Source organism: Macaca nemestrina, chromosome 7 (assembly GCF_043159975.1).
Source record: "Macaca nemestrina isolate mMacNem1 chromosome 7, mMacNem.hap1, whole genome shotgun sequence".
Classification (NCBI taxonomy): Eukaryota; Metazoa; Chordata; class Mammalia; order Primates; family Cercopithecidae; genus Macaca; species Macaca nemestrina.
Window position 1 is genome coordinate 157,968,504 of NC_092131.1, and position 24,953 is coordinate 157,993,456.

General features: G+C 38.5%; 1 protein-coding gene and 2 pseudogenes across 21 annotated transcripts in view; 2 read left to right on the plus strand and 1 right to left on the minus strand.

Moving 5' to 3' along the window:
* LOC105491308 (FERM domain containing 5) overlaps positions 1-24,953 on the plus strand; it is a 347,868-nt gene that overhangs the window by 144,201 nt on the left and 178,714 nt on the right. For 8 of the 21 annotated variants that reach the window (XM_071066958.1, XM_071066956.1, XM_071066953.1 and 5 more), the window contains one exon: positions 1,896-1,998. The exons of the other annotated variants lie outside the window; for them this stretch is intronic. The gene's annotated coding sequence lies outside the window, so the exon portion shown is untranslated. The remainder of the gene's footprint in view (positions 1-1,895; positions 1,999-24,953) is intronic. 21 annotated transcript variants of the gene reach the window in all.
* The window catches only part of LOC139355451 (actin, cytoplasmic 2-like), a 218,425-nt pseudogene that overhangs the window by 138,778 nt on the left and 54,694 nt on the right, over positions 1-24,953 (plus strand).
* On the minus strand, positions 3,040-7,835 carry LOC105491305 (glyceraldehyde-3-phosphate dehydrogenase-like; annotated as a pseudogene).

Here is a 24,953-nt window from a genome sequence, read left to right on the forward strand (position 1 = left end):
ATTCAAAAATAATTTTCAGAGCATCTTGAGTACAAGACATTACATAATTTTCATTTTTCAGTGATCTTCAAATTCTGGGGCTTAAAAGGGTCTTGTTATTTGGTTACCCAAAATGGTTTTCTTCTTTTTCTGAAAGCTGGATTTGAAATGGAGGTAATATAAGACTACAATGTGCTTTCTGATATTATTTCAGTAGGATTTTTTCACTTTTATTTTTTCTAAGCTTCTCTAAAGGGAGAGGTAGAGGCAACGTGTTTTGTTTTTTGTTTTTTGAGACAGAGTTCTCTCTTGTCACCCAGGCTGGAGTGCAATGGCGAGATCTTGGCTCACCGCACCCTCCGTGTCCCGGGTTCAAGCGATTCTCCTGCCTCAGCCTCCCGAGTACCTGGATTACAGGCATGCACCACCACAGCCAGCTAATTTTGTATTTTTAGTAGAGACAGGGTTTCTCCATGTTGGTCAGGCTGGTCTCAAACTCCCGACCTCAGGTGATCTGCCCGCCTCAGCCTCCCAAAGTGTTGAGATTATAGGTGTGAGCCACTGCACCTGGCCAGTATATTTCTGTTTTGTTTGAAATTTTATGTTAATTTCCATATTTGTTGGGTTGTGTTTATATTTCTTGAAAAATAACTCCCCAAATACAAAACGAACAAAGATAACAAAATATACTTCCAAACACCAGTTACTCAAAATAAAGAAATGTAAACCTTTTTTCATGTTTGCTTTAGAAAATTGCTAAAATTATAAAGTTAAAGTTTCCTGTTTTCTCTTCCCAATTCTATTTTCATTCTTTCCTCCCTGAAGGCAATGACTGTCATAAATTTGGTTGGTAGTCATTCCATGTTTTATGCATATATTACAAAGATATAAATCCATAAACAATGTACAGTATTTTGCATATTTTAAATTTTACATACATTGTAATATACTATATTAATATTAAACAACTGTTTTTGAGAGGAAAACAATTAAATCTAATGGAAAATATTCTCTTTCATTAATGTCAGAATCACCAAACACAGACAATAAAATTTACACATAAAATTGAAAATGTCATGAGAGTGTTTACAAATACACACAACTTTGAACAAAGCTTTACAAATCCTTCATACCATACAAAACAAATGAAAAAATAATGTCAATTCATTTCTGCCCCAAACCTAGTTCTTAAGAGAAAATTTGCAGGAAGAGAGGTATGAATAGTTTCACAGAATACATTTTCAAGAATTTCTTAAAAACTGAAACTGCAATGCCCAGAACAAGATAAACAGTACCCTTTGCAGTTAGCACTGTTAATAAGTCTCAGATACACAAAAATCAAGTTTCAGAGGGCAAAGCATTTAATTACATTCCACAGTGAACACTCTTGTGATTCATATAAAACATAGTTCTCTCCAATTTCTACACAAACTGCTCTTTTCTTAATTTATTTAATTAGTTGAACAATGAAATAGTTTTCCTTTTCAGCATTTATCTAAGATGTAGAAATAACAAAGTAGTTGCAATAAAGTGTATGAAATATTTAATAAGAATATATGAACATATAACCAAAACAAATTGTGAAAAAAGATAAAAGACTTTCATCTTCAAACAACCCATTTTTCTAAAATGAAAACAGCTTTCCAATGGGGAAAATATCTGTGGTTGAAATACGACTCTCAAGCAGTACTGAAGTTTTTTGCATTGTCTTTGGAATGAGAAATGATTACTTAACAGAAACTTAAACAGCATATACAAATGTTATATTGAATATTAAGCAACTTTTAAAATATTGCTTTCATATCTAATCTTCAGATCTAGTTCAAACATTGTATTCCATAGTTTGAATATATCACAATTTGTCCCACCTACCATTGCTGGATGTTTGGATGATTTCCATATTTTTTCTTTCATAGATGATTCTTCAGCGGTCATCCCTGTACATATCTTATTGTGTTCCTGTGTTTCAAGAGAAAGAAAAGGATTTTTGCATGACATACTGTAGTAAACAGAGAAGAGGTAAATGGCAGGGCCCCCCAGCCATCTTGAGAGCTGAAGGGATTGTTATTTAAGCCCACTTGTAACACCTTGCCGTATCATACATGCTAGGAAACTCTGCTGCAGGTTTTGTCTTATAAACTTTAATGTTTATATGAATCACCTGGTCATCTTGTTAAAATGAAGATTTTGACTCTGTAGGTCTGGGGATGGGCCTGAGATGCAGTGTTTCTAATATAAGTTCCCATGTGATGCCGATCCTTTGAGTAGCAAGGCTCTAGCTCTGTGCTGCCCAATGTGATAACCACTAGCCACACATGGCTATTGAGCATTTAAAATGAGACTGGTCTGAGTTGAGATATGCTGTAGGTGTAAAATACACATCAGATTTCTGAAGATTTCTTTGGTTTTGAGACAGCGTCGCCCTCTGTTGCCCAGGCTGGAGTGCAGTGATGTGATCACAGCTAACTGCAGCCACAGCCTCCTGGGATCAAGTGATCTTTGTGCCTCAGCCCCCAGAGGCGCTGGGACCACAGGTGCATGCCACCACACCTGGCTAATTTTTTGATTGTTTAAAAAAAATTTTTTGTGGAGACAGGTCTCACCATGTTGCCCAGACTGGTCTTAAACTCTTGAGCTCAAACAATCCTCCCGTCCCGGCCTCCCACAGTGCTGGGATTACAGGTGTGAACACTATGCCCAGCTAAAATGACTTTCAAAGTCATTAAAGTTATAGGAAAATCTTAAAAAGTCATACTGATATTGATACTGGCAGTGGATTATGCCTAAGTTGACAAGTGTAATTTATCATCCATTCACTTTCGAGAGTAAAAGAGGATTTAAAAAATTATTATATAATTTTTTTGAGTACAGGGACTCTATTGATGGTATGCAACAAAGCAGGGCTCCCTAGGCCCCTCCCTCTTCAGGGAATCTGCATAGAAATTGTTAGGAGGGGAGATTCTCAGTGTGATGGGGGACTGAGTATGGCAGGGACTCCCCAGCAGCTGAGGTCCTCTTTCTTCCTCTTGTACTCTCACTGGGGCTGTTGGTCTGGGAGTCTTACTCTTTGGAGACCATGTGGGCCATGAGGTTAACCACCCTGTTGCTGTAGCCAAATTCATTGTCATACCAGGAAATGAGCTTGATAAAGTGGTGATTGAGAGCAATGCCAGCCCCAGCATCGAAGATATAAGAGTGAGTGTCAACTGTTAAAGTCGGAGACAACTTTGTGCTCAGTGTAGCCCAGGATGCCCTTTAGGGGGCGCTCTGATGCCTGCTTCGTTACCTCCCCTACCTCCGCCCACAGTCCCGAGAGGAGTCCCAGGCTGAAGTGCAGTGGTGCAACCTCAGCTCACTGCAACCTCGCCGCCTCCCAGATTCAAGTGATTCTCTTGCCTCAGCCTCCTGAGTAGCTGGGATCCCAGCATGCACCACCACGCCCAGCTAATTTTTATATTTTTAGTAGAGACGGGGTTTCGCCATGTGTCCAGGCTGGTCTTGAACTCCTGACCTCAAGCGATCCACCCACCTCGTCTTCCCAAAGTGCTGGAATTACAGGCATGAGTTTTACTGCACCTAGCCTGTTTCACTACCTTCTTGATGTCGTCACATTTGGCAGGTTTCTCCAGACAGCAGATCAGATGCATGACTGACACAGTGGTGGTGGGGACATGGAAGGCCATGCCAGTGACCTTCCTGTTCAGCTCTGGGATGACCTTACCCACAGGCTTGTCAGTGCCAGTAGATGCAAGGATGATGTTCTTAAAAGTCCCACAGCCATCGTTGCCATAGTTTCCTAGAGGGGCCATCCATGGTCTTCTGGGTGTCAGTAATGGCATGGACTGTGGTCATGAATTGTTCTATGATGCCAAAATTGTCGTGAATGATCTTGGCCAGGGGAATTAAGCAATTGGTGGTACAGGAGGCTTTACCGACAATCTTGAGGCCGTTTTTGTACTTCTCATGGTTCACACCCATTACAAACATGGGGACATTGGCAGAGCGGGCAGAGATGATGACCTTTTTGGCTCCCCCATCTAAATGAGTCCCAGCCTTCTTCATGGTAGTGAAGATACCAGTGGACTCCACGACATAATTAGTGCCAGTGTCACCCCATTTGATTTTGGTGGGATCTCTCTCCTGGAAGGTGGTGATGGGATTTCCATTGATGACAAGTTTCCCATTCTCAGGCTTGATGATGCTGTGGAACTTGCTATGGGTGGAATCATACTAGAACATGTAGTTGAGGTCAATAAAGGGATCATTGATGGCAACAATATCCACTTTGCCAGAGTTAAAAGCAGCCCTGGTGACCAGGTGCCCAGTACAACTAAATTGCTTTACTCTGGCCTTCACCTTCACCATGGTGTCCCAGGGGTGCAGCTGGCCCTGCACAAGAAGATGCTGTTGTCAAACGGGAGGAGCAGAAAGCCTAATTTTCAAAATATTTAATTCTTGACTGAAAAATTGTTTTATACATTGGTGGACTTTAGACTGTTTTATATTAAAATACATAAATACATGAATAAATTTATGCCAATAAATTTGACAACCGAAGTGACATTTCTTGAGAGACATAAACAACCAAAGCTCACCCAGGAAGAAAAAGATAACTGGAGTAGCCCTATGTCTTTTAAAGAAATTTAATTAATGGTTTAAAATCTCAAAACCAAAAATAAAACTGTATTCCTAGATAGATTTACTTACACATTTTACTAGTTCTATACAAACTCTTCCTAGCTGGCTTTTTTTAAAAAAGAAGCTGACAAACTGAAATCACGTGGAAATGGAAAGAACGTAGATAGCCAAAACAATTTTGAAAAAGAAAAGGCTAGAGATTTCACTCTCATTGATTTTGAGACTTAATATAAAGCACCAGTAATCAAAATCATATGGTTTAGGCTTAAGGATAGATATATTCATCAGTGAAACAGAATAGAGTCCAGAAATGGACTCACATATATACAGTCAACTGATTTTTTTTTTTAACAAAGGTACCAAGGAAAAATTAGATATCCATGTACAATAACCTCAACCTTTACCATACTTCACCATACTCCTTATATTAAAAAAAAATTACAGTAGTCCCTCTGTATATGGGCGGATTCCAGGACCCCTTGAGGGTACCAAAATCCCTTATATAAATGGTAAAGTATTTGCATGTAACCATATACTTTTTTTTTTTTTTTTTTTTTTTTGAGACAGAGTCTCACTCTGTTGCCCAGGCTGGGGTACAGTGGTGCAATCTTGGCTCACTGCACCCTCTGCCTCCTGGGTTCAAGCAGTTCTCTGCCTCAGCCTCCCGAGTAGCTGGGATTATAGGCGCCCACCACCATGCCTGGCTAATTTTTGTATTTTTAGTAGAGACAGGGTTTCACCATGTTGGCCAGGCTGGTTTTGAACTCTTGGACTCAAGTGATCTGCCTGTCTTGGTCTCCCAATGTGCTGGGATTACAGGCATGAGCCACAGCGCCCAGCCTGTAGCTACTAACTTTTGAAGTAATACTGATACTTCTTCAGAAAGACTGTGTCTTCTAGTTTTAATATTGAAAGTAGCATCTCTGTGGTCCCTATGGTGGATACAATATTTTGTGTGGTGTACATATTCATAATCAACTTACTTGAGAAGGAAATTTGGGACTTAAATTTTTATTAAACATGAACTTTTTAAAGTTTATTGCTGCCAGAAATGTTTGTTGCAAAGTAAAAAGGCATCACCAAACAAGAAAATAAAGTCTTTATTTACATCAGGAAAATAAATGATAAAATCACTCTGAAAGAGCATACAGACTACTGTCTAAATGTGTTGCAGCAAGGCTACTCAGATTGTATTTCCTGCACATGTATCTAACCTGTGATTTCTCATATTTCCCACTGACCTCACTATCTGGCAGCCTAGCAGCTTTGTGCATCTCACAAAAGACATGGTCAGGAAGAATGAACTGTCCCTAGCCACTCGTGTATCTGTACAATTCATTTGTTCAGCAAGCATGTGCATGCCATCTTTGAAAGAGAGGTATTACGTCCGGTATCAGAAAATGGTGGGGGAAAGTGACTGCTGGCAGTATTTCAGATGTACCACCATATGGAAGATGTTAATGCATCTCACCATTAGATAAGACCGTGACAAAGGCTGGAAATTTAAAGCAGAGATCCTGCAACATTCATAACCACCCGCCCCAGCTTATTTTAATGCAACGAGTAATAATAATTTTTGAAAATTTAACATTCTGATTCAAATCTCAAATGTCAAACTTTATGGACTTCCCTGACAGCAGCAGGTAAATTGGACTGGCATAACAGGCTGGAATGAGTAGTTACACATTTATGGCCTATATCAGAAGCTCTAAACAATTCAAAGTATAAAGGGTAATAATAATAGTCCAGCCAAAGGGCCAGACTAATAGTGAGAGACCACTGGCCACCCTTTACTGCTAAAAAGCAGTAATCTTGGTGAAGCTTGGGAGAACCCCACGCTTTTCTTTAGGACTGAGGCTGTGAGAGCATCCATGGGCATTACAGTTTGTCTACTTTAAGCCCAGACTGAAACCACAATCTCTTTCAAATGCATTGAGACTTGTCCCAGAAATCTGCCACTAGATTTTGACTGTGAAGGAGTCAGAGTTAAGTCACTATGATATTGAGAAAAGCTGGAATGTCTAAGTTGCGGGAAGTGAGAGAAAAGAGAATATAATGATAAAATTGCATTGTAAATCCCATGGAATAGGGAGTCAGGAAGGACATAGGATTTCCCCATTGATGTATCTTTGTGTCAAGAGCTGAAAAATGTGAGAGGATACTCCCTTACTCTTCTGAGCTAATCAAAAGCAGCAGCAAGTACACGGTGAAATAAGATTTAGTTGTTAAGTGGTAGGGAAGAGTGTTATAGTTTGAAAGTTTATGTTGTGTACTAGACATTATGTCTAAGTACTGTGGAGGATAGAAAAATATGAAACAGTTTCTTCCTGTTCACTGAGCCTATATATTTTTAAGGAATATAAAATGTTTGCAGACAGGGGCCTGTCTGAGTTCCTCTGTTAGAGCTCAAGCCCTTAATCCAACTACTCTCAGATTCAGATTTGAAGAATAAGAGTGTGTCAGGGATTTTTTCCTTTTTCATTATTTTATGTAATTAAGTGGCTTCTCACCTTTTCTTTTTTGTAGGTAGTCCTCATAGAATTATCATTTCTGTCTTTTAGCTGCCCTTTTGTTCCATTATGGAGTGAAATTTCTGTTGTCCTAGGTCATCAGTGCATAAGCCATTTGGGGACTTAAAAAAAGTGTGCTATATAGTTGAGGATTTTATTATTTCTGCCCCAAATATTTTGACTTTAATTTTGAAGGGAATATTTCTAAGATGTACCTTTTTAAACAGAGAATGTTTATCTTACTTTATTCTTGATTCAAGGTCATGTTTAGGAATGTCAGTGTTCTGTGTTGTAGATATATATGGTGCAGGGCATGAAGCTGAATGATTTAATTTGTCACTGTAGAGCTCGGCACTGTCACAGCCTCTTCTCCCCTGGGCCCTTGAACTGCCTTGGTTGTCAGGCTTCTGGGTATCCTCCTAGAGTAGATACTAAGGAGCATGTCCTTAGGCACTCTTTGCATGCTGTCTTCCCTCGCTGCCTTCAAGGGCTGCTTATGAGCTGGTAACTCTTTGTCGGATTAGGCTGTAGAATGAGTTTCTTTTCTCCCTCTTTTGTAACTGGCTTTCTTACGTGCCAGTGTCTGCTACTTGCAACCTTGCTGCCTATTCTGTCATCATTTCGAACCTCTGCTTCTGCTTCTAGTCTCTGTTCTATCTGACAGCTCTCTCCTTCTTGTCTTCTCTTTCTCCTTTGTGTCGTAGACATTGTCAGCAAATTGGAAGAAGGCTTTTCCTACAAATAGCCAGTGCAGCTCTTTAGCACTTTCAGCTATTTTTGTTGCCAGGTGTTCAGGGACTTGATCTGAAACTTAAATACTATTTTTTTAAAGGTGTTTCTGAATTTGAAACCAGGGATTTGTCCAGAAACCTGTCTCTACATAAATGAAGTTTCCCTTTACCTCTTATAAAATACAGTGATCCTGGTTGGGCACAGTGGCTCACACCTGTAATCCCAGCACTTTGGGAGGCCGAGGCAGGTGGATCACGAGGTCAGGAGATCGAGACCATTCTGGCTAACATGGTGAAACCCCATCTCTACTAAAAATACAAAAAAAAAAAATTAGCTGGGCATGGTGACGTGTGCCTGTAGTCCCAGCTACTGAGGAGGCTGAGGCAGGAGAATCATTTGAACCCAGGAGGCAGAGGTTGCAGTGAACCAAGATCGCACCACTGCACTCCAGTCTGGGTAAAAGAACGAAACTCCATGAGAGAGAGAGAGAGAGAGAGAGAGAGAGAGAGAGAGAGAGAAACCCATACTAAGAATATCTCGTTTTAAATAAGAGTAGAATAATTTAGTTTTTGTATTTATTATCCGGCCTATTGGCTTGATATTCTCAGATGTTTAAGGTCCAGAAAAATTCCAGTTCTTCTATGAAGGCTTTCTTTACCCTTCTAGAACCTATGCAGACTCTATCATAGCATTTATTCACCTGGCCTTGAAATGTGCATGTTCTCTCCCTTAAAGACTCTTTGAAATCGAGGAGGGAGTGGGAATCTATTTGTATCATCTTATATTTCCCTCTTTACTACAGCTCTTAAGACAATACCTTGTATATAATAGCTTTCTCCAAAATGTTCTGTTGAGTTGGATAATCTGCTCACTCCCAGGTCCCTTCTGTAGTTTGTGATTGATGCTAGTTGAGGGTTCTTCCCACCAAATGTGTCATCTTGCATTTGCTCACATTAAAACTTCTCTGCCAGTTGCACAGGTTTCTAAGTTTTTCCTGTTGTCTGTCCCCAAAGATCCTGGCTCTTTGCTGCTTGGGGAAATTTAGTGTCAAACAGAAATAAATAAAGTTACTGTATGCTTCCCCTTCCAGAGTCATTTAAAAGATAAAATCTTTAAAAATGCTCTGTTCTTACAGAAAAATGTCTATTTGTTCCTCACATATTTTTGCCTCTGAGCCAGTTCACTCCCCACAATAAAACAGCCCCATTACTTTTAAAAAGAGCTTTATTGAGATATAATTTACACATCATATAATTTATCTATTTAAAGTACATAATTCAGTGGCTTTAAATTTATTGACAGAGTTGTACAACCATTACCACAATATAATTTTAGAACATTTTCATGACCCCCAAAAGAAACCTCATGCCCCTTAGCAGTCTGTCCACAGTTCCCCAGCTTCCGATCTGAGGCAAACCACAAATCTACTTTCTGTCTCTATAGACTTGCCAGTGCTGGACATTTCATATAAACAAAGTTATACCTACCATGTGTGGTCTTTTGTGACTGGCTTCCTTCACTTGATACTGCTTGATATTCGGTTTTTAAAAATATTCTTGTATTTGTAACTTCTCCTCAGAACAGATGTGGTCTTATACTTCTGTGGCCTGGTTTTATTGGATTTGTGAGATTTGGTTAAGTTGCAGAATATACTGTTACACATCAGATAACATTGGCTGCTGATGATAATGAAAATGGCCCTGTTTCAGAGCTAAGATTAGGTTATAGATGTATTTCATAAAGCTGATCCAAACTATGGATATGGTCAAATGAATTGGGATATATAGGACTCCATGGTTTTCACACTGACCCATTTTCCAATGGGTTGTTTGAGGCTTTGAGGTTTTTAATTCCTAAGGATCATAAAGCACTGGAACTGGAAGGGACCCAGCAGTCATGAAGCTTAGTCCCTCTTCTCTAACTCCTGTCCCATTTTACAGAATTCAGAATGTTCGTTGTTCAAGATCAAATAGCTAATTAATAACAGAACCAATTATAGCCAGATTAGAACTAATGTGTGTCAATTCGTAATCCAAGGTTCTTTACTTCTTTTTGGATTTTGTTGCTATTGTATCCTGGGTTCTCCAGAAACAAGAGACTGACTGGAAATTAAGTGACGATTTATTTGGCGGTACAATTTCAGAACAGTAAGAGTGAAGGAAAAGACATGAGAAGCGAGAAGCTCTGAGAAGCAAAGCAAGGTGATTAGATTGCCATGTTAGTAATTATGTCATGATGATCCTCAAAGAGACACAGCTGGTTATTCAGCAAGTACATGTGCTTGACCATGTGCAATATCTCCAGATAGAATAGATAGAACAGTTCATGAGAGCAAAGAGGGAGAGGGAATTTATCTGCCCATCTCCTCTCTGGCTGCTGTTTCCCATTATCAAAGGTCAGTCTTTGGAGAGTTAACTCACAGTTCTGAGTGGTGTCATCCTGCCCTTCCACTTGGAAAGCCAGATTCCATGCCCTGGTGAAGGATTTCATCCAAGTTTGGAAGTAGTAGGAGAATCCAGAAGCTCCGGGTATGTAGTTAATTTGTAGTCAATAGGGAGGATTTCCTCCACCCCCTATAATGTCCCTGGTTGTCCTCAGGGATGCTGAGGCAATGGTGTGGAGGGAAACTGAGAAGGTGTTTAAGGGACAGTGAGACAATGTTGTGGAGGAGAACCGAGGTAGTGTCTGATACACTTCCCAAGAGAGTGTTCTTCCTAGCCTAGGTTTCTGAAGTCATCTTTTATGAGCAAGATGACCCCTTTAGCTAGTGTGATTGAAGGAATTACTTAAATTGGCAATCATGTTTTTTTTCTAAGGAGACATTTTTTCACACTGCCATGGCTGACGCTCTTTAGAGTATTGAAACATGTAACTAAAACTGTCATTAGGAAACTTGTTCTCTTGGCCATCTCTCTTTTCTAGAAAAAAGAAAGCACCTGGAAAGGCTTTGCAGAATTATAATTGCTTGGTACCTGGGTTTCTGTGTAGGTTACCCCACATGTGGAGATTTCCTCAGTCAATTCAATTCTTATTCTTCTTTCCAGATGAACTGACTAGCCTATATTGAGATTTCTCCTGGTCTGACTACTTAGAGTTTATTGTCACTATATTTGCCCTACCCTCTTTCATTTAAATATTACTTCGGATTTTTCTATCCTGATTTGATTATATGCTAGTTTTCCTCCTGGAGATCTGTAATTTTTGGGAATCCCCCCACTGCCTTGAATTTTAAATGCTTGTTGACTACCTAAATATAAGCTGGAGTATTTGTTCTAGGCCAAGTTGTCAGAAAGAATTTGGGTAGTGGACAAAGAAGTAATTAAAGCTTTAAGTTCTTCAGCGAATAACTGCAAATGAAAATGTTAAAGTTAGTTGTTTCGAAAGGTTTGGAGATGAGAGAGAATCATATGTTGATTAATGAATAAGAGAGGAGGTTATTTCAATTTGGGGACAAATGGGAAGAAATACCAGGATAAGGAGGTAAAATGGTGGTTAGAAAATACCTGGTATAGAAAATGAAGAAGATCAGGCAAAGAAAGGAAGATTTATAATCATGACATTTATAGAATTAGAGAATCGTCAGAGCTTGAGGAGGCCTTAGAAATAATTTAGCTTAATCCAGTTAATGTATAGCTGAAGAAACTGAGGCTGAAAGAGGTTAAGTGACTTAAGGTCACACAATAGCTAAGATCAGAGCCCAAGATTTGAACTGAGGCCTTTGGATTGCAGATGGTTGTTCCACTGTACCACAGAGTACCACAGCTACTTTAAGAATGTTTCGTATTTCCTTTCCTGAAGAATTGTTTTTGCTATTTGGTGGCTTTTTCTTAGCCATATTTGGTAAAATTTAAAGGACTTGATTTTTAATTTATTTTTAATGTTTTAAAATGCATTGCATATTAAAGCTTGTAGCGTGTATAATGACTTTACGTTGACAGTATAGTGTCAGTTACAGGGCTTCAGCAAGCAAATGAGATCCTCTTAGTAGCTGAGGATAGTGCTAATCATTTAATAAAAGCACTTTAGTGGTTGCTTTTGTCATAAAAACATAGACCACTATCTAAACCCAAATCAAGTTATAAAAGACTCCAGTGTTTTTCTGGAGTCCAAATAATTGTTTTCGTGTTTGATCTTTCTACAGTGCTACTACTAGTCTATAAGGTGCCAGAGTCTTTACTCCTGGGCCAAGTAAAAAAATAAAATAAGACACAAACAACTTCCACCCCAGCTACCCACCCTAGCTCCTGGTCACAAAGCTGCGTGAGAGAAGCAGGGCTGGATTTCAGATCCCATAGCCAGGTGCCTTTGAGCAGTGCACAAACTGTGCAATTTTGTTTTGAGACAGAGTCTTGCTCTATCACCCAGGCTGGAGTGCAATGGTGAGATCTCAGCTCACTGCAACCCCCGTATCCCGGGTTCAAGAAATTCTTCTGCCTCAGTCTCCTGAGTAGCTGGGATCACAGGCGTGCGCCACCACACCCGACTAATTTTCGTATTTTTAGTAGAGACGGGGTTTCACCATGTTGGTCAGGCTGGTCTCAAACTCCTGACCTCGTAATCTGCCCACCTTGGTCTCCCAAAGTGCTGGGATTACAGGTGTGAGCCACCGTGCCCAGCCAGCTCCACTCTTTTGGAAGCAGATCCTTGTGTACCTTTCATCCCTGTGATTCTGGTATTACCCTTTTGAAAACTGACATATCACTCACAGTTTTATCCTAAAGAGTTTACATATGATTAAAATATGGGTAGAATCTAATTAGAGGATTATTAATATATTCTCCAAAGAATAGAAATCAGTTATAATTCTATAGAATTATTATAGCTAGAATAATTCTGTTCTTTGGCGGACAACCCCTATGAAAATAGCATTCAGTTGATGGTTACAATCTGTTAAACAATTATTTGTATTAGATGTTTTTGCATTCACTCAAGAGTCAGTTTCTATAATGAAGATGTTATTTGTCATGGAATTAGTTAATGTATATTTGAAGGGACTGTGGTAAAATCTGGCAGGCTGGGGATTTTTATGGTTGTAAAGAGTTGTTCCAAATGGCTCTGGAGAGCAGACAATTGCAGGGAAGATAAGAGGTTGGGATAAAAGCTGCTCCCACACCCTGATGCTTTCTTCCCTCAATGCCTCATTTTCACCTGTGAGTCAATGATTAGGAAAATGAAATAACATTAAAACAACACTGTTTTTCATGTTATTAGTAGCTGTTAATCTTTTACTATAACTGCCAGAGATTGTGTTTTAAAAGACATAAATGATCATGCATACATTATGTCAAGTAGTTGAACATGAGAAGGCAAACAACCATAGATATACTCCATGGGAGTGTTTTTTATAAAATGCACAATTTTAATGCTTTAAAGGTTGGGTGCTTACAGTTTGCTATTTGCTTTCACACATATGATGATGTTTAATCCTGACTATAATTCTACAAAATGGAAATTATTAATCTCATTTTGTGAATAACTTGACTTACTCAGTGCCCCTTCTTTTCATATTCTGAATTCTTTCCTAAACTATCTTATCAGTGCCTATGACTTCAGTTATCATCTATAAAATTAGTAAGTATATCAAATCTATATTTCTCACCCTGAGCTTCAGATTTTTATATCTAATGGTCTTTTTAGCCTCTCCATTTGTATATTTCAGAACAAACTGAGCTTGTGGACTTCCCTATCAAACCTGTTCCTCTTCCAATGTTTTCTTTATTAATGAATGACATCATCCATCATCCATCTGATTGTGCAAAACTAGAAACCTAGGTCTTGCCTTAAACCATCCTTATTCTTGTCTCATATCCAGTATGTCACAGAGTCTTCTCAATTTTGCTTCCTACATAACTCAAATCTGTCTGCTTTTGCCCATCTCTACTGTCACTGCTCCCATCCAAGCTCTCTAGCATCATCTTTTTCTGCTATTCCAATAAAAATACTAGTATTTGGGCTTTTCACCCACTCACATTCATTCTCCACACAGCAACCAGAATGATCCTTGCAAAACACTAATTTCAGGATGTCACTACCCATCCCACCCTCCTTAAAACTCTAATGAACTTTACTTCAAGAACTTCCCATTGCTCTTAAAATAAAGACCAAATCTTTACCATGACTGGCAAGGACTACTGTGGTTGCTTTCCTTCCATGTTCATCTTTTGCCAGTATCCCCCTAACTTTCTCAGCTTTTTAATGTACCACGTTCTCTCCTGCTACAAACTTTTCCCTTCCCCTTATTTGAAGTTGTTTTCCTGCTCAAAGTTAGTTACCTCCTATTCCATCTGATTTTAGCTTCCTCTGGGAAGCTTTCCCTGACTCCTAATCCATGACAGATCTAGTCTCCCTGCAGTATTCTCTCATAATACCATCTACCTCTTCTTTGTAACACTTAGCACAGTTACACTGTTGTAATTATTTGTGTGATATTTTAAAAATAGCATGCATCTCTCTTACCAGACCATGAATTCCCTCATGGCAGGGAGTGTCTCATTTTATGTCCTGTTATGTCCCCATCACCTAGGATACTACCCAGCACATACTAGACCCTCAGTATACATTTGTGAATGAATGATCGAATGAATTCAATATTCTCTAAGGCCCTTTCTGCCTCTAACATTCTATGATTCTATAAGGGACAGAGAATTATACCACTAGATAAGTATTAAATGGAGTGTAATTGTTCACTGTGTTTAAGAAATGGTCAGCCGGGCGCAGTGGCTCACGCCTGTAATCCCAGCACTTTGGGAGGCCGAGATGGGCAGATCACGAGGTCAGGAGATCGAGACCATCCTGGCTAACACAGTGAAACCCCATCTCTACTAAAAATACAAAAAAATTAGCCGGGCGTGGTGGCGGGTGCCTGTAGTCCCAGCTACTAGGGAGGCTGAGGCAGGAGAATGGCGTGAACCCGGGAGGCGGAGCTTGCAGTGAGCATAGATTGCGCCACTGCATTCCAGCCTGGGCAACAGAGCGAGACCCCGTCTAAAAAAGAAAAGAAAAGAAAAGAAAAAAAGAAATGGTCATGGTGTCTTTTGTTGGGACTAAAACTGATACATTAGAGTGGGGCTTCCCAAAATCAGTGGAAGGACTCTAATATTGTTCCTAGGCACTATTTCAGGGTGTCCTGAGCAATATTTTGATTCTGGAAATGGAAACAAATGCTATGTAAAAAGAAGTGGCTGCGGAAGCAATAATACCCAACTAGTAACAAGTATACCTTGCACTCAGCTCTTAGATTCGAATACCATTCTCAGGTAAAGGAATGAAGGATCCTTAGAGAAATGGATGATTCTAGGATGGGGACAGGAAATATACAATATAGGCCTGAAGCATCTTGTAGTGCTAGACAGTAAGTGCTCAAAAGAAACACAATGGTTGCGTATGTTAAAGGGACACAGGATCCAACTGAAAGAGCTCCCAATGGTCAATGCTAGAAAAATTTGAGCAACAAAATAAAGTAGTATTGCATTGTAACCCAAAGTATAAAATTGATATATGTAAGTCCATACTGATATAAATAAAAGCCTGAATAAATTGGAGAGAATAGAAAAAGCTATAATAATAGGGAGAATAGACAAATCTCCCATGAAGAAAAATTCAAAATCATATATGTAACTACTTTGTTCTCAAGGAGGTGGAGCACAACTCCTCACTCCTTTAGTGTAGACTGTATGTAGTGACTTACTTCCAAAGAATAGAGTATGTAAAGAGGCAAAAGAAAAAAAAGAGTTAACTTTACAGTGGAAAATTCTGACAGACACTGCCTTAGCCAGGCAATGAAGATCAGCATTAACAGTGATAAATGTTCATAGTATTACCCTTGATATGATGTGATAAAAATGGCACTTTATCTCTGTAGTTCTTCCTCCCTGTAAGTTCTTGCTCCTCGTAAAAACCTATAAGCTCAGTTAATCATAAGGAAAACATCAGACAAATCCCCACTGAGAGACATTCTACGAAATACTTGACTAATACTCCTCGAAACTGTCAAGATCATTAAAAAAAACAAGGAAAATCTAAAAAACAGTAACAGCCAAGAGGAGCCTAAGGAGATATGACTACAAAATATATTGTGAGATCCTAGAATAGAAAAAGAGCATTAGGTTAGAACTAAGGAAATGTGAATAAAGTATGGATTTTATTTTATAATAATAATATTGGTTATTGTCACAAATGTGCTGTACTAATGTAAGATGTTAATAGGAAAGGAAACTGGATATCAGATATATTGGAAGTCTGTACTATGTTTACAACTGTCAATCTTTAAAACTGTAATATCTTTAAAACTGTTCTTAAGTAAAAATTATTTAAATGTTTTTTTAAAAAATGGCTGGGTGCGGTGGCTCATGCCTGTAATCCTAGCACTTTGGGAGACTGAGGGGGGCAGATCACATGAGGTCAGGAGTTGAAGACCAGCCTAGCCAACATGGCAAAACCCTGTCTCTACTAAAAATACAAAAATTAGCTGAGTGTGGTGGTGCACACCTGTAATCCCAGCTACCAGGGTGTTGGAGGCAGGAGAGTCACCTAAATCTGTGAGGCAGAGGTTGCAGTGAGCTGAGATTACGCCACTGCACTCCAGCCTGGGCGACAGAGCGAGACTGTCTCAAAAAAGAAAAAAAGGCCAGTGTGCCTCACACCTGTAATTTGGGAGGCTGAAGCATGAGGATCACTTGAACCCGGGAGTTCAAAACCAGGCTGGACAACATAGCAACACATCTCTACCAAAAAAAAAAAAAAAAAAAAAACTAGCTGCCAGGCATGGTGGCGTGTGCCTGTAGTCCCCAGCTACTCGGGAGGCCGAGGTAGGAGGATAGCTTGAGCTCAGGAAGTTGAGGCTGCAAAGAGCCGTGGTCACACCACTGCACTCCAGCCTGGCCGGCAGAGTGAGACTTTATCTCAAAACAAAAAAGAAAAAGAAAAATACTCTTTAGTTATCAGATACTCCTCAAGTATAACTTCTCTATCATTTTTTTCTTTCTAGTGTTTTGAATTTTATTACTTGAGCTGAAATATTCTAAAGATGTAACCACTCTCTTTTTTGCACACTGCTTAAGATGAGAAGAAATCATTTATATGGAAACTAGAATAGCTGATATTCCAGACTAAAGTAATAAGCTTCTGCATTAATAATTCATAGATGTAATTTTTGTGAAATATATGGTTTATTCTAATCTTCTGGTGTTCCTAAATTTGATTTTTTTTAAGTTTATTCACTAAACTAAAATTTACTGTGGTCATATTCAGGGTGATATAGGGGTCAGGAAGGTTACTTGTACACAGATCCTGCCCACAAGAAGATTATTGTTTAGTGCTGGAGACAAGACATGTTTATAAGCAACTAAATCATAAAGTAGAGGTCTATAACTTTCCAATGAAGATGTTGATAAAATACTATCCGAAATCAGTAATGGAAGAGATTATTCCCAATTGGAGAGCTCTGGGAAGGTTTCATAGAGGAATTAGTAGGTTGACCTAGACTTGAATAATTTCAGATTCCTCTAAGTCAAGAGTTATATATTACTGATATATGTACTTCCAGCACATAGTAGGTATTAAATAACATTTGTTGAATGACTGAAGGATTTTAAATGCAAATGGAGATGAGAGAAAGGACAAGGAAAGATATTCTAGTTCTACCTATTGCTTCTAACAATGTTGTATAAAACAAACATCTATTCTTTTTTTCTTATTGATTCCTCATTTGATAAATGAGTTAATTTGATTATGTCACTTTCAATTTTTATATCTCAACAAATACATTATTTATAAATATATTGTTTGCAAAGGCTTTTTATGGTTACTTTTTTATGGCTGGAATATGGAATGAAGGAGCAAAGCCAGCCCTTTATTCACTAGGGTTACTCTGTTTTTTAAGAAGCCCACTGTCCAGCTTAAGGTTTATTTGGGTTACTTATACTTTTGTGTGCCTTATTTCTTTAAGCTACTTTGAAGCTTGTGGAAGTATCTGTCAGGTGAAGGTACAGATTCCAGGAGAAGTAAAACTCAATCAAATGAGTGGTCTACTTCTTAACAACTGGTTAGAGTTCTGGTTTGGGAGCTTAAAACTATGTTTGAAATAAAGATTGCATATCATCTGTGGATTTCAGTTGTATAGGCTATCTCCCTCATTTCTATGGATAATTAAGACATGGCTGATAGCACATGCCAGCCATTTTTAGGAGGGTTTCCCTGTTGGTTGCACTATTGTAATTTGTTTTTAAATTGACCCAACTTTTAAATCTATAGGCAGTAACAACAATGCATGCTGCCTTTCCCCCAAGAACTACAAAGTGGCTTAGCAGTGAATTTCTAGGTATATGATTATATTCAAAATTAGTGTAGATATGAGATCAAAATCATAGTGAGCCTGGGCATGGTGGCTCACACCTGTAATTCCAGCACTTTGGGAGGCTGAGGCAGCAGATTACTTGAGCCTAGGAGTTCAAGACCAGCCTGGCCAACCTGGTGAAACTCTGTCTCTACTAAAAATACAAAAATTAGCCAGGAAAGGTAGTGAACACCTGTAATCCCAGCTGCTTGGGAGGTTGAGGCGCAAGAATCACTTGAACCTGGGAGATGGAGGTTGCCGTGAGCCGAGATCACACCACTGCACTCCAGCGTGGGAAACAGAGTGAGATTCTGTCTCAAAAAAACCCCAAAATAGATAAGTTGGACTTCATCAAAATAAAAAACTTTGTGCTGCAAATGTCACCTAGAAAGTAAAAAGACAACCCACAAAATGGGAGAAAATATTTGCAAATCATGTAACTGATAAGGGACTCATATCCAGAATATATGAAGAACTCTTACAACTCAATAATGAAAATATAGCGCAATAACAAAAGGACAAAGGATATGAATAGACGTTTCTCCAAACAAGATACAAAAATGGCCAATAAGCACATGAAAAGATGCTCCACATCATTAGTCATAGGGAAAATTAAAATAAAATCAAAATGACAGTGAGATATCACCTCATACCCATTAGGATGGCTGTAATTAAATGGATAGACAAACCTTGCTTGGGAGGATGTGGAGAAAGTAGAACTCTCCTATACTGCTGGTAAGAATAGAAAATGGTATAGCCACTTTGGAAAACAGTTTGGCAATTTCTCAATAAGTTAAACTCTGTGTTTATAGAGTTACCATGTGACCCAGCAATACCACTCCTAAGTTGGCAACCGAGAGAATTGAAAATAGATGTCCACACACAAATTTGCTAATGAATGTTCATAGCAACATTTTTCATAGTAGCTTGAAAGTGGAAACAACCCAAATGGCTATCCACTGAGAAAAGGATAAACAAAACATGGTATATCCATGTAATAGAATATGACTTTGCAATAAAAAGAAAGTACTGATATATACTACAACATAGATGAAACTTGAAAAAGTTATGGTAAAACCCAAAGGGCCACAAGTCATATGATTCCCTTTTTATAAAATGTCCAGAATAGGCAAACCATTAGAGACAAAAAATAGATTAGTGGTTGCCAGGCTCTGGTAGGGATTAGGAAAGGTGTTGGCAGGAATGAGAATTAGCTGCTAATGGATACGGGGTTTCTTTTAGGAGGGACAAAAATATTCTAAAATTAGATTGCTGTAAACATATCAAAAATCAGGGAATCGTGTACTTTAAATGGTGAATTTTATGATAGGTAAAGTCTATCTCAATAAATCCATTTTTAAAAAAGAATTGTCATAGATGTTTGTATTATAAAATTTATTGATCTTTATGATAGGGAAAGGGTCACCCCATCAACACATAACATTTAAAACTTTCCACGGGCCTAGGAACATTAAGCTAAAGGACAAATCAGACAGCAGGCCAGAGGGCACCCATGTCTGGCCTAGTAATTGGTCAGAGGAAGTTTAAGCAGTTTTTCTTTGCCTTTTCTTTTTTTTTTTTTTTTTTTTTTTTTTTGAGACAGGGTCTTGCTCTGTCGTCCAGGCTGGAGTGCAGTGGCGCAATCTCAGCTCACTGCAATCTCTGCCTCCTGGGTTTAAGTGATTCTCCTGCCTCAGCCTCCCACATAGCTGGGATTACAGGAGCCTACCACCACGCCTGGCTAATTTTTTTGTATTTTTAGTAGACGGGGTTTCACCATGTTGGCCAGGGTGGTTTTGAACTCCTGACTTCAAGTGATCCGCCTGCCTCAGCCTCCCGAAGTGCTAGGATTGCAGGCATGAGCCACTGTGTCCGGCCTTAAACAGTTGTTTCATTGACTAACAGTTGGATTGTTTCCTAAGAGGATATCCTCACAGTAAAGACGACACTGGCATGCCAGACATCTATAGCAAAATCTGAATTAATATCTTCTAAAAATGGTTCCAGTTGGTATTCAGTGTAGAAAGGTTATAGGATAATCTTTTCTTAGGCTACATGGATGTCTAGTTTTTGATATTTTCAAATTAAGGGAAATTGAACTTGGCTAGCCTTATATAACTTCTAAATGTATTACATTATGTATTGTAGTGTTTCCAAGAATTTGCAAACACTAAAATGTTAAAAGGTTAGGAACTGCTTAGAAAAACTATAGTGCCCATTGCTATTCTTGGAAAAGTAATTACACCAACATTGTATTTTAATTCCAGAGCCAAAAAAATGTGTGTCAGAGTCAGCTAGCAAACACCAGGAAAGCTGCTATTAAGGAAGATTGGAAATTTAAATTCATATTAGCCTCTTGAGCCAGTATTTTTGTGCATGGCCCATTGTACTTTTCTATTTGCCTTGAGTTGGCATTGGTAATTAGACACTGAATAAACCTTAAAGACATAAATGAACGTGCATATGGGTATGGAAATGTGTAAGGATATGGAAGTGTCCTTGGTGCAATAAAGCTCATAATGCATTTTCTGTCATTTGTCATCAAAATTATTTTTTCACTATGTGTGGCTTGTCTACTTCCATTCTTGCTGTGAGGTATTTGTAGCTACTTATTAATTCCCGTTTTTATTTTTTCTTGAGTTCTCTCCTACTTGTTCCTTATTCAGGGTTAAATTTAAAATGTTCCAATCTTTTTCTTTGGGGAATATTTAAGAACAGAAGACTGTGACATCACTCCATCTTCTTCAATGAAAGGAGAACCTCATTCATTCATTCATTCTGGAATGAATTATTATGTACTCTATGCAAGGTATTATGCTAGGTGTTGGGTGTTTCTAAATTAATCAAGGAGATGACTGCAGAACTGAGTTCTGAGGTACTGTTTAAAGTAACATTTCGGTGCTATGCATAATGATAGCAGCAAAGAGACTATGCAATTGTAGGTCAGAAGAAACAAAATAATTCCACTGAACTATCTGTGACAGAGTGACAAATGACAACAGACCTTGTTTAAGCCTTGATCATGAGCTGAAGGAACAACTGCATTTCCTATTAGTCAGATAGTGCTTTGACCTGATATTAAAGTCATCTGTTCTCATATTTAGGGTACAACAGCATTGTATTCACTTATCAAAGAGAATGGGTGACAAATCCTACATTTCTTCTTTCTACTCTTCTCCTTCTGACCTTTCCTTACACTCTGAATGCCGTTTCTAACCACGCCTATCATTTTGTTTCTCCTCCTCCTATATTACTGTACTGTCTGTTGAAGAATAGTCTTTATTACTAGTTTTATTGTCACTGATATTTCTTAATAAATCATCTGATCTTCCATGTTGAATTTAAAGGATATACATGCATATACAAATATGTACATAAGCGTAGTAAAGTTTTCCACTTTCCCCTGTTTTTGCTTTTTTTCATTGATTATCATTGATGTGGGTTGATCAGCCTTTTGGTATGAATCATTTAAGCGTAGTCAAGATACTCCAGAGAGGGAAAGTGAATGTCAGAACTTACTAGCTATTTCTCTTTTGTTAGAAAAGACAGCATGACAGGAAAATGAGTCCTTGCCATAAATGCCATGTTCAAAAATCTAAGGTTAAATTGGAAAATATCTGGGATAAATGATGGAATTTGCTAATTATTTACTTCCTGGACACATCTGACTGGATAATCCAAGATAAACTGAACTTGACCTAATTGAATTTTGTAAATGATTGAATAAGACTATACTTTACACTGAACTGAACATTTAGTTGTTTTTTTTTCCCACTAACTCATGAGTGTAGGAAGGAGAGTCAGATTAGTTCTAAATGAAATGAAGAAATTTTATTTTTTCTCCACATCTGAGTTATAGTGTGAGTTATGTGTCACAGTTTTATTTATGGGGAACTGAGAGGATGTATAGTCTTTAAAGCAGTCTGGGACAGAAAACTTAGAGAGGAAATGAACATAGAACATGTCGTATTAGGGAAACAGAGGGAATGAGAATTTTTTTTTAATACTTTAAGTTCCGGGGTACATGTGTAGAACGTGGAGGCTTGTTACATAGGTATACATGTGCCATGGTGGTTTGCTGCACCCATCAACCAGTCATTTACATTAGATATTTCTCCTAATGCTATCTCTCCCCTAGCCCCCAACTCCCCAACAGGCCCTGGTGTGTGATGTTCCCATCCCCTGTGTCCATGTGTTCTCATTGTTCAGCTCCCACTTATAAGTGAGAATGTAGGGTGTTTGATTTTCTGTTCTTGTGTTAGTTTGCTGAGAATGATGGTTTCCAGCTTCATTCATGTCCCTGCGAAGAACATGAACTCATCCTTTTTATGGCTGCATAGTATTCCATGGTGTATATGTGCCACATTTTCTTTATCCAGTCTGTCATTGATGGGCATTTTGGTTGTTTCCAAGTCTTTGTTATTGTGAATAGTGCCACAATAAACATATGTATGCATGTGTCTTCATACTAGAAGGACTTTATAATTCTTTGGGTATATACCCAGTTAATGGGATTGCTAGGTCAAATACTATTTCTAGTTCTAGATCCTTGAGGAATCGCCACACTGTCTTCCACAATGGTTCAACTAATTTACACTCCCACCAACAGTGTAAAAGTGTTCCTATTTCTCCACATCCTCTCCAGCACCTGTTGTTTTCTGACTTTTTAATGATTGCCATTCTAACTGGCATGAGATGGTATCCCATTGTGGTTTTGATTTGCATTTCTCTAATGACCAGAAATGATGAGCTTTTTGTCATGTTTGTTGGCTGCATAAATGTCTTCTTTTGAAAAGTGTCTGTTCATATCCTTCATCCACTTTTTGATGGGGTTGTTTCTTTCTTGTAAATTTGTTTAAGTTCTTTGCAGATTCTGGATATTAGCCCTTTGTCAGATGGATAGATTGCAAAAATCTTCTCCCGTTCTGTAGGCTGCCTGTTCACTCCAATGGTAGTTTCTTTTGCTGTGCAGAAGCTCTTTAGTTTAATTAGATCCCATTTGTCAATTTTGGCTTTTGTTGCCATTGCTTTTGTTGTTTTAGTCATGAAGTCTTTGCCTATGCATATGTCCTGAATGGTAGTGCGTAGGTTTTCTTCTATGGTTTTTTATGGTTTTAGGTCTAACATTTAAGTCTCCAATCTATCTTGAGTTAATTTTTGTGTAAAGTGTAAGGAAGGGATCCAGTTTCAACTTTCTGCATATGGTTACCAGTTTTCCCAACACTATTTATTAAATAGGGAATCCTTTCCCCATTGCTTGTTTTTGTCAGGTTTGTCAAAGATCAGATGGTTGTAGATGTGTGGTGTTATTTCAGAGGCCTCTGTTCTGTTCCATTGGTCTTTATCTCTGTTTTGGTACCAGTACCATGCTGTTTTTGTTACTGTAGCCTTGTAGTATAGTTTGAAGTCAGGTAGTGTGATGCCTCCAACTTTGTTCTTTTTTATTAGGATTGTCTTGGCTATGCGGGCTCTTTTTTGGTTCCAAATGAAAGTTAAAGTATTTTTTTTTTTCCAATTCTGTGAAGCAAGTCAATGGTAGCTTGATGGGGATAGCATTCAATCTGTAAATTACTTTGGGCAGTATGGTGATTTTCATGATATTGATTCTTCCTATTCATGAGCATGTAATGTTTTTCCATTTGTTTGTGTCCTCTCTTATTTCCTTGAGCAGTGGTTTGTAGTTCTCCTTGAAGAGGTCCTTCACATCCCTTGTAAGTTGGATTCCTCGATATTTTATTCACTTTGTAGCAATAGTGAATGGGAGTTCACTCATGATTTGGCTCTCTGTCTGTTATTGGTGTATAGGAATGGTTGTGATTTTTGCACATTGAGTTTGTATGCTGAGACTTTGCTGAAGTTGCTTATCAGCCTAAGGAGATTTTGGGCTGAGACTATGGGGTTTTCTAAATATACAATCATGTCATCTGCAAACAGGGACAATTTGACTTCCTCTTTTCCTAATTGAATACCCTTTATTTCTTTGTCTTGCCTGATTGCACTGGCCAGAACTTTCAATACTATGCTGAATAGGAGTGGTGAGAGAGGCCATCCTTGTCTTGTGCCAGTTTTCAAAGGGAATGCTTCCAGTTTTTGCCCATTCAGTATTATATTGGCTGTGGGCTTGTCAGAAATAGCACTTATTATTTTGAGATATGTTCCATCAGTAGCTAATGTATTGAGAGTTTTTAGCATGAAGGTTGTTGAATTTTGTCAAATGCCTTTTCTGCATCTATTGAGATAATCATGTGCTTTTTGTTATTGTTTCTGTTTATGTGATGGATTGCATTTACTGATTTGCATATGTTGAACCAGCCTTGCATCCCAGGGATGAAACTGACTTGATCGTGGTGGATAAGCTTTTTGATGTGCTGCTGGATTCGGTTTGCCAGTATTTTTTGAGGATTTTCGCACTGATGTTCATCAGGGATATTGGCCTAAAATTTTCTTTTTTGGTTGTGTCTCTGCCAGGCTTTGGTATCAGGATGATGCTGGCCTCATAAAATGAGTTAGGGAGGAATCCCTAACTTTTTCTATTGTTTGGAATCATTTCAGAAGGAATAGTACCAGTTCCTCTTTGTACCTCGGCTATGAATCTGTCTGGTCCTGGACTTTTTTTGGTTGGAGGCTATTAATTACTGCCTCAATTTCAGAACTTGTTATTGGTCTGTTCAGGGATTTGACTTCTCCCTGGTTTAGTCTTGGGAGGGTGTATGCATCCAGGAACTTATCCATTTCTTCTAGATTTTCTAGTTTATTTGCTT